Source organism: Lepidochelys kempii, chromosome 9 (assembly GCF_965140265.1).
Source record: "Lepidochelys kempii isolate rLepKem1 chromosome 9, rLepKem1.hap2, whole genome shotgun sequence".
Lineage (NCBI taxonomy): Eukaryota > Metazoa > Chordata > Testudines > Cheloniidae > Lepidochelys > Lepidochelys kempii.
Window position 1 is genome coordinate 18,264,774 of NC_133264.1, and position 10,700 is coordinate 18,275,473.

At 40.8% G+C, this 10,700-nt stretch overlaps 1 protein-coding gene across 2 annotated transcripts in view; it reads right to left on the reverse strand.

The window, feature by feature from the left end:
* Window positions 1–10,660, reverse strand: part of SERPINI1 (serpin family I member 1) — an 80,063-nt gene extending 69,403 nt beyond the window's left edge. Inside the window, exons 1-2 of one of the 2 annotated variants that reach the window (XM_073359467.1) lie at window positions 10,504–10,660; window positions 9,955–10,093 (exon numbers count right to left, since the gene is read on the reverse strand). The gene's annotated coding sequence lies outside the window, so the exon portion shown is untranslated. The remainder of the gene's footprint in view (window positions 1–9,954; window positions 10,094–10,503) is intronic. The other variant, XM_073359466.1, reaches the window with a different exon arrangement.
* Window positions 10,661–10,700: the final 40 nt, after the last annotated feature.

Below are 10,700 nucleotides of genomic sequence, written 5' to 3' on the forward strand. Positions count from 1 at the left end.
AGTGATCTTAAATTGCTATGTGAAGTACACAACAATTAAATGCTCCAATAACTGCTTTAATGTGGACGGAGGGGGAAAAGCACTCTAGAAGAATAGATCTATTAAGCCAGTTAAAAATATACAAGTTGTAGTTAGATATATAAAAATACAACTAAAGTCTTCACTGGATAAACTGGGGTAGGAAGCATCACCATAAAATCTTCAGACATGGAAACGGATGTTGTTGGAAGATGCAATTTTTGCTGTTGTGCTGAGAAATGTGGCAGATGTGTAGACGCCTTTGGTAACTGTGTGACAGCAAGCAATTCATCCTGGGCATCTTCAGATAAATGTATCTAAATCACCCTTAGACTTAAAGGCGGCCATGTTCAGTGAAGAAATAGTAAACAAAGAACTGGTGCAAAGATGAAGGGCCAAATTCTGCTTTTCTTACATGAAAGATTACCTCACTCCTTGCTTCCAATGGTACTTACTTATGGAACTGGGTTCTACACCACATGAGTACAAGTGCCAGGATTTGACTCTCCTGGGCAAACGTGGGGAGCAAGTTAATTACTGCTAAGGCAGCTTAAGTCATCTTGCATTGATGAATACAGAACAATAAAGGGAAATAAACTACAGGGAGATACAATTTTGATAAATGAAAAGTAATGCATATTGGAAAACATAATCCCAACTATACAGATAAAATTGTTGTACCAATAAAATAAAAACCAGCAGGATCTTATTAAAGGGAAAAAGGCAAAATACCACATTTACTGTGAATACGGAAAGAATCATAGTAAGCCGTTAGTTATAGCTATAACATTCCATTCAATCTCATATTTATTCACACATTCATTCATACAAACACACACACACAGGTTCTGCAAGGTTGTTATCATAGTTACCAGCCTTAGAGTTGCTCATGCCAAGCCACTGGCCAGGTGGCCTGGACATGAGGAGGGAGCAGGGCCTTGTCAGATGCTCATCCGATGCTCCTGGAAGTTGGTTTGCAGAATCAGACCCCAAAGTTCTCACTTTTTAGAGTCCATTTTTATAGGAATTTCTTCCTATGCCAGTCTACGGGAATTGCTTCATCATGCTGTTGCTGAATCAATCAGCAGATAGCACATTCCTGACGGCTCCAAGATGTTATCTTGTTCTTTGGTTCTCCCATTCTTGAGGCTGTTGGGTGGATTCCAGTCTGCCCTCCGGGGGGGGGGGGGGGTCCTCTGGTTATTTCCACTTGACGCCTTCTTCAGCCGATGGACACTGGATTCTTAGGCTGGCACCTCCCTGATCAGTCAGTTATTATCCACACCAAGCATCCATCCACATACATCCTCTATCTCTATTTTAATCACAATTGTTAATCAACAAAAGGGTGGGGAGTCTCTGGGTGCTGTTTCTGTTGTTAGAGTATTGCTTTGAGTCTCTCTCTCTGTGAATTGCTTTGAGAACAGACTCTGTCTTAGAATGTACTAACACAATTAGCAGCTTGCAAGTTTCACACATAGAGGGAGAGAAACAGTACCAAAAACCAAGAGACCTCTTAATTAGTAATACCCTGGAATTTAAACTCTGGGGAATCAAACTCATTTGTGATTTTAATACAGAACTTCTTTAATATGATCCAACAAAATGATGGGGTCTAAATTAGCTGTTACCACTCAAGAAAGATCTTGGAGTCATTGTGGATAGTTCTCTGAAAACTTCTATTCAATATGCAGTGGCAGTCAAAAAAGGGAACAGAATTAAGAAAGGGATAGATAATAAGACAGAAAATACCATTGTACACCCACATCTTGAATACTGTGTGCAGATGTGGTCGCCCCATCTCAGAAAAAAGAAAAAGATATATTGGAATTAGAAAAGGTTCAGAAAAGGGCAACAAATATGTTTAGGGGTATGGAACGGCTTCCGTATGAGGAGAGATTAATAAGACTGGGACTATTCAGCTTGGAAAAGAGACAACTAAGGGGAATATGATTGAGGTCTATAAAATCATGCCTGGTGTGGAGAAAGTAAATAAGGAAGTGTTATTTACTCCTTCTCATAATACAAGAACTAGAGGTCACCAAATGAAGTTAATAGGCAGCAGGTGTAAAACAAACAAAAGGAAGTATTTCTTCACACAACGCAGAGTCAGTCTGTGGAACTCTTTGCCGGAGGATGTTGTGAAGGCCAAGACTGTAACAGGGTTCAAAAAAGAACTAGATAAGTTCATGGAGGATAGGTCCATCAATGGCTATTAACCAGGATGAGCAGGGATGGTGTCCATAGCCTCTGTTGGCCAGAAACCGGGAAGGATCACTTGATGATTACCTGCTCTGTTCATGCCCTCTGGGGCACCTGGTATTGGCCACTGTCGGAAGACAGGATACTGGGCTAGATGGACCTTTGGTCTGTCCCAGTATAGCTGCTCTTAAATTGTTATGAAGTGGTGGTGCACAAGCCAATGCACCATGATGAATTCAGTCCCCTTTGTCAAGGTTGCTGAAGCAAAACAACTCTAAGTCCATTTAATGGCAAGTCAATGGGAGTTTAAATGTTTTCCTGTCAAATACGGCAACACAAAAGTTGTGTACATGGATTAAATCCATGGAAGGAAAGGGGATAATGTGGAAGGGTTAAGGAAACTGAAGTCCCTCTCAAGCATTCTTGTCAAGATTAAACCCAGTGAGGGAGAATTCACACTTTTATATCTAAGGAACCCTACTTCACATACGGGACTGTATTGTGAGTATTTGCGGTCCAGTCTGGTTAAGTGCCAAGATCTTCCTGGAAGGAACTGAGTGCCCTTTGTGTTTATCAAGTTCATGAAGAGTTGAGAGATGTCAGCAACTCACAGGGAATTCTTAGCACTTTATACTATTAGGCTCTTGTTCAGTGAAAGCATAACTATTACATTTAAATGAACAACTGCATGTGTGAAGTACAGCACCACAACAGACCTGTATTTCTCTCTCTCTCCCCAAGTTAATTTTAGTTAGCACTTTAGTATTTGCATAAAAAACTAAAATATGGCTATATTGTTTACCTTTCTTCAAGCTTGAATTCTAATCAACATAGAATACCATTCCTTTGGAGAGAATTTGTCTTAAAAATGGAATATAGTAGGTCAGTAACCTTTTGACAAAAAAAATATATATGTTGTATTTAATGCATTAACATTTCCCCCCCGCTCTTTGAAAGAGAATCTGTCTGACCGTTTTGCAATCTTGCAATGATCGATACAGATCAAGAGCATCAAAATGGAAATCTTAAATTCAGTTTGCAGCTATATTCATTTATTCATATAAATTTATGAAATAAATATCTATGGACATAGGACATGACACTTGAAATTTTAATTACTTCACAAAGGTGGTCATCATACATACTTGCATAAGTCGGATAGTGAAGAATCATTCCAAGAGCAGTTTGAAAACAGAGAATATAGCTATTTTAGAGCCCTGTGATGACAGGAATGGCCACTCTGTCAAGTACCATGACTGGGTATTGTTCAGCACTGAATGACAAGACAATTTTTGGCACAAGTGGCTCTACTTTGATTTTGTCTGTGATGAAATGAGTGACAGGATGTGGAGTATAATATAAGTGTGTGTGTGTGAGTGAGTGAGAGAGACACTTTCACTCCAATCCACCAAAAGCAGAATGACGCTTTTGCTTTTGAAGCACAGCAATGTAATGTAGCTTTACGGTTTTGAGCACCGCTGAATAAAATCATTGGAGGACAAGTTGTATGGGCTGTCTTCTTATCTGGATTTATAGCTGATATGATCTCTCCCTCCCCCCAGCCCCCACCCCCCAAAAAAGCGTTATCTGAGTCAGACACCATAACATAAATTTCCTACAGGTATTGTAATTCAACCCACTTGCATTGCAGTATATGGTTAATGCTCGAGAGATTCTTTATGGACACCTCCATCCCCAAAAAATCTACATAACTGTCTCCACACCTTGTCTGTGATAACTGTAACGTGCATATGTGCATGCATGCACGCGCGCACACACACAGTATAGAAGGAGCTAAATAAACTCCTTAATGCAACTTGCTCTGTTATCTCTGCCATTTCATACGTGTCATTTCCTTTTCACTGGGCCTAAAACTTTGCAGTTTTTACTGCTGGCATTACTATAGGAGTCCAAGCAACAACAGTTGAACATAAATTTGTTTTGTTTGTTTTTTTAAATACCTAGGAAGTTACTTAAACAAACAAAAAGCTATGTTGAAAGAAATGTGTTAAGGTCGCCAAGTCAAGCACTCAAGAGTTAGGAAGTGCTAAAATTAAGTTTACCATAGGGGACCATATTACCATACTTAATTCTGTCCTCTTGAGCGCATGCAGTACGATACAATCTTTAACTACATGGTCATATACTACTTTTTCCACAGGACCCCTCGCTCATACAGTGCATAGGAGGCTCTGTGCAGTGTTCCAGGAAAGAGGTGGCTGTTTAGTATTGCTTTCACCATGTAAAGCAGAGGTGGGCAAACTACGGCCCGCTGGACCCTCCTGCCCAGCCCCTGAGCTCCTGGCCCAGGAGGCTATCAGCTCACCTCGCCGCCAGCGCAATGCTCTGGGCAGTGGGGTTGCAGAGCCGTGGCTGCTTATCCTGGTGCTCTGGGTGGTGCAGCTGTAGGGCCGCCAGCCACCGGTGCTCCAGGCAGCACGGTAAGGGGACAGGGAGCAGGTGCAGCTGGACAGAGGACAGGGGAGTTTGTAGTGGTGGTCAGGGGGTGGTGATGTGGATAGGGGTCAGGGCGGTCAGAGGGCAGGGAACAGGGGGGTTGAATGGGGGCAGCGGTCGGGGGAGAAGTCAAGACGGGGGGGGGTTGGACGGGCTGGCAGGGGGCAGTCGGGGGCCGTTCTAGGGACTGTGAGGGGACAGGGAGTGTGTGTGGGGGTGCTGTCAGGGAACAGGGATGGGGGTTGGACGGGGGCCGGGCCAGGCCACACCAGGCTGTTTGGGGAGGCTCAACCTCCCCTAACCGGCCCTCTGTACAATTTCGGAAATCCGATGTGGCCCTCAGGCCAACAAGTTTGCCCGCCCCTGATGTAAAGTAATACAAGAATTCTCAGATATAACAACGTTTCATTAAAGTTTTTTTTACATTTTCCGTTTTTCATATAAAGAAAAGTTAAAGAGTCACCACTGATCACTGCTGATGACAGGCATATACATATGCAACTAGATACACAAACAAAAAATATATTATTTACACATATATAAAATATGATCATTCGTAGTGTATAAGTTCTGCTGAGTTTATTTGGATATGCAAAGTACCAGATACCAGTACAGGTGTGTGAATATTTAAGGCAAGATTTTAAAAAAACAGGTGCCTAATGTCAGGCTCTAAGTCCATATTTAGACATCTGTTTTTGGTAAGCTCTTAAGCACGGGCTCTGCACCTTGAGGAGAAACTGTACAAGGTCATGCACAAAGTGCATTTCACCCATAAGTGTGCTGTTACAAAGTTAATGGAACAAAGTATGTCGCCTATGAAATACATGGATTATCAAATGCTCTTTTCTACAGCAAGTTTTTCAAATATGCCAGAGACATTTCTTTGACGGTGAGGAGTAATTCCATAGCAAATTTGAAATTTTAACTTGACAATTTATTCACGTGTGAACAAAATGTTTGAAAAGCTAAGGGTAACAGTTTCCACATCAGGATCAATCAGAAGTAGCTAAATAGAATATTGGCAAGCTCCAGCCCCCAAAATAAAATTCAGCTTTGGCTAAAAATAAACACAAGACATTTAGGTAATTTTCAATGAGCTATTAAGGGCCTGTAAATAAAGGCTTACTATAAGTGCCTTCTCAATAACAAAATCACTAGCACAATGCTATAATGAGTAGCCATAGGTTTAGTTGTACCTGAGATATGCAGTAAGACGGCCCAACCCTGAAGAGTGATGGTCTCCAACAGAAAGTGAAGAGGCTCAACACTTCAAAGGAGGCGCTATACAGCCACTTTCATGCAAGAGCTGACATCAAAGTCAGAATTCCTGCAGCTAAGAGGTTGCTCTATGAAAGTAATACTCTCACTATGTAGTATTTTGACTATAGTCATTGGACCAAGAAGGGACATGGGATCTACTGTGAGTAAATGGGGCTGGAAAATATACCACTTGTGCATCACCAGGTATTTCCCATATATGAAAAGTGAATGATTTACTCTCATATATTAAAATGGACCACAGGATGAAACAGGCTTAACCTCAAGAGATAAGGTTTACATAAAGGATGGATGGCCTACCTCTGCCAGATTTTCTGTGTCACCCGAGACAAGTCACTTACCTGCCCTGTGTAGTACTGCAGATAATATATACTTACCTACCTGTGTGTGAGGCACTCAAAAATTGCAAAGAATTTTGAAATACACCCCCAGATTATAATTCAGAACTAGCATACCCATAAAAGTATATAAATGGGAATGCACGACACATTTAGCCAAAATTTCTATGACTGAAACATCCGCTTTAACCACTGTTCCCGCAGGAGAGGAAAACATTCCCTCCTTCATTATCGCTCAACAATTACACAAACAAGCCTTTCCCTTACTGATACAAGTTAAAAATCTATATGAAATTGATCTGATTTCATCCTTGATAATAGTTTACATAAATGTATTTAAAAAAACCTGGATATCTATCTTCTCTTTAAATTGATAATGCACACTCAAAGATATTTCCTTAGATGATCAAAGACTCAGTTATGAACATCAGTTTAGAATTAAGCTCAAAAGTACAAGGTAGGATACAAAACATACCATATCCCTTAAACCACAGTTTATATAAAAAAATTGAGGTTTCCTGTCCTTCTCCCACAGTTACATAAAACATTCCAAGACCGTGCTCTTGATATACTTAGTTGTGATAAAGGGCAGATCTTAAATATCTAAACCTTAAATATCCAGATTAACCAGAAAAGATACTGTCAACATTAATAACTCTAGGTTTCAGAGTAGCAGCCGTGTTAGTCTGTATTCACAGAAAGAAAAAAGGAGTACTTGTGGCACCTTAGAGACTAACCAATTTATTTGAGCATAAGCTTTCGTGAGCTACATGCATCCGATGAAGTGAGCTGTAGCTCACGAAAGCTTATGCTCAAATAAATTGGTTAGTCTCTAAGGTGCCACAAGTACTCCTTTTCTTTTTATGAATAACTCTATTTTCCTCTCCTTTGTCAGTGTACCTCCACTGACTTCAAGGGAAATATTTCTGATTTAATTCAGAGTGATAGGAGAATCAGTTTTTAAGTAATCCCCTCACTACCACCACCCTTATTTTACATGGAGATTTGTGACTTTACCCAAATCTTCATGTAAATGTTTTTGGTAGGATTTTTTTAAAGCAATATTTTTACTGCATCTTGAGATTGTTTTGTAAGCCTGATTTTCTTCACATCATTTTCGTTTTAGCTAATGTAATTAAGATTAAAAGAGTAAAAAAATTACCGTTTTAACATTAATGATACTTGCTGAACTCTCATTTGCAGTTTACTGAGCTTTTAAACTTTTTATCATGACTAAAATATCCTTTAGAGGTCACTGGTAGGAATATTTTCTACATTGGCAAGGTGAGGTAAAGACACCATATTTTGTCTCCATATTTCCCCCCACGGAGTAAGGTGAAGTGGGGGAGGGAAATCATACGTAGAACCCTGCGTGGATACAAAATTTGTATCCACATAGGATTCGCAATCCATGGATGTAAAGCTGACTGATAGCTGCAGATTTGCGGGGCTCTTGATATAAAATTTGGATCTGTATCCATGCACAATCAGCAAAAATGTTCCGCAGAGATAAAGCGGATATTCACAGATTTGCAGGGCTTTAATCATATGGCTGTCACTCACTCACCTGAGGCCAATCTGAATGTAGCTTGTTCAACCATTTATCTATACTCCTCCCCCCCCCGTCCCCGCCCATGTTGGAAAGAAATAGTGGAAATAGCTGTGCCTTAGGCAAAACCACTTAGTGCTGTTACATGTCTGACTATCTATGACCTATACCAGGGTTCTCAAACTTCATTGCACTGTGACCCCTTTCTGACAACAGAAAGTACTACACAACCCCAGGAGGGGGGATGAAAGACTGAGCCCGCCTGAGCCCACCACCCCAGGTGGGGAGGCTCGGCCCATTGTTCTAGGCAGCAGGGGCTGTAACCTAAGCTCTGCTGCCCAGGGCTGAAGCTCTCTGGCTTTGGCCCCCATTAAAACAGGGTCACGACCCACTTTGGGGTCCCAACCCACAGTTTGAGAACCACTGGCCTATATTATAAAAGAGGCCTAAAGAGATCATAGGACTTGCTTTATAACAAGGCAATCATCTATAGTTGCTTTTCAAAAAGCTCCCAACTCCCCCCCATGCTCCACAAAACCAAAACAGACAGCAGTTTTGAAAAAACCAGGAAGCGATAAGAGAATGGAAAACGTATTACTCTCTGACTATAGACTCTTGTTTTGGAAAGTCAATTCTGTGGTTAAATAATTTGAGGGAAGAGAACCAGATATTTAACAGAATATTCTGTTCTATGAATAACAAAAAGAGTGTGCATTACTACACAGCTTCATTTAAAAACATACTTAGTTTAATTTCCTTGTGCATGCGCTCATGAGAGAGATATTAATATGATATGATATATATGATATTAATCATATGATTAATATGATATTAATTTTTTTGTACACTACACAAATTCTAGATCTACCCCACCAATAGAGAGGGATGTGCATGAGTTGGTGTTCGATGGATTGCACAAAGATAGATTAAAAATAATAAAAAGCAGGGTAGAATGAGGGGAATATTGTTTGTTTGTTTTGAAATGAAGCATAACATTCAGATGTCATCTTGGGTATTCTGGCTTTCTTTATGCATTAAGCTATCGGGACCTAACAGGTGATGGATGGTTTCATGGTGTGTTGCTGTCCCAAGTATTTGAGATCTCTGTTCCCACACTGCAAAGGTAGGAGCCTCAAATGTATGCATGGCTTTCCACAGACAGTCCCTTTTTGTTACCAGAAGTTATAACCAATGGTTGACAGGTTTAACTGTCATTTACCTATTCAGTCAGTTGCTGGCACTCTTCCTACATATCTCCTGTTATATGAAGTGTTTACATCTTTATCACACTATACAGTATTCTTAAAAAAAAACCTCTTTTTACATGAGCTAACAAATTTAAGAAACCTGATTTTTTTAAATTTTTAAAAACGCATTTCTTTTTTTCATATGCTAATTAAAGTTCTAAAGCTTTTCTGTAACAGTTGCTCTTAGCAACTAACATATGTTACCATTGTTTAAACAGGGAAATGCAAGGACTTAAAACAGTGATACTATTTTGACCTTTACAGAACTGTTCATTTAAAGATTTCAAAGTGCTTTACATAATCATCATCATTATTTATTATTATAGTATCTTCATTTTTATTCATAATAAAAGGGGTTAGAAATAAAACTTAGTTTTTGCATTTTTTTAAACCTTGGGATAATTATTGTATTAGAAGGCTGGTAAATATACACTGCCAGAGATTGCTATTCATTTTACTGAGGTGTCAAGATGTGCGTGAGACTTTGAGTGAGGGAGATTTCAAATTTGGTGTGTTGCATGTTTAGTGAGCCACACAATGCAAAAATTTTATGTTATAAAGAGAAAGGCACTTTAAAATATGTTCAAATTGAAAAAGTTTTTCTCCAAATAGGGGACACTTACGAGTTATAATATACACATGCACCCACCCACCGATACATATATACACATGCAGATATACACACACACATACATATACACACACAAATAGCTACCTGTTTTAAATACCCTACTTCTACACTCATTCTGAATTAACTTAAAACTGAAAGACTTGTAATTAATTTTTTTGAATTATTTTTCAGTTTTAAGAACTTCTTAAATCTTCAGAGTTCTCAGTATTATTTTCTCCAGCAAAGCTAACACACCTTGAATTGCATCAACACCAGACGTTGGTCCCAGTTTACAGCGAGTCATTGACAGAGTCGCGAGGCAAGTACAACAAAGCCAGGACTCAGATTTACAAATCTGTAACGGATGTGGAAATAGCCTCTGTCCAAACAAACACTGGGGCGTGGAGAGAAACAACATTGTAATAAAATAGAAGATTAAAAAAATGCAGTGGGTGGGCTGGGGTGGGGACAAGCATACCACTGCACTAGGTCACACCCGTACCCAGATTCAGGGATTTATTTCACGGGGATTGGGGCTCCACGAAACTGAGGGAGGTTTCTCAATAACGGAGAAGTGAGCTAGGTTTAAACGACTCACACGCATTGCAATATACAGAGGTGCAGCAGCAGTCAGAGGGAGACTTTCGAACGGATCCCAAACAATGACTGCCAAGTCCACTGACATGCAAACCTCTGCCACGCATGAAACAGGGCGGGGGGCAGCTACCAAATGATTTCCTAGGGCGGGGAGCCCCCCCCACGCACCCAGGCTGCCCGCACCGCGAGGTACCCGCGTGCGCTTACCTCCCTTGGAGCGCTCCTGCAGCCGATGCGGACGCCGCAGCTCCGCTGGACTGGGGCTACTCCCGGGGCCGGAGCAGGCGCGAGCACAGAGACCGCCTCAGGAATCGTTTCTGAGGCGTCCGCCGACGCCGGCATACTCTCACGCCTGCCCCGCCCCTCTCGGGGCCACGCCCCTTCCTCCAGACCGACACTCCGAT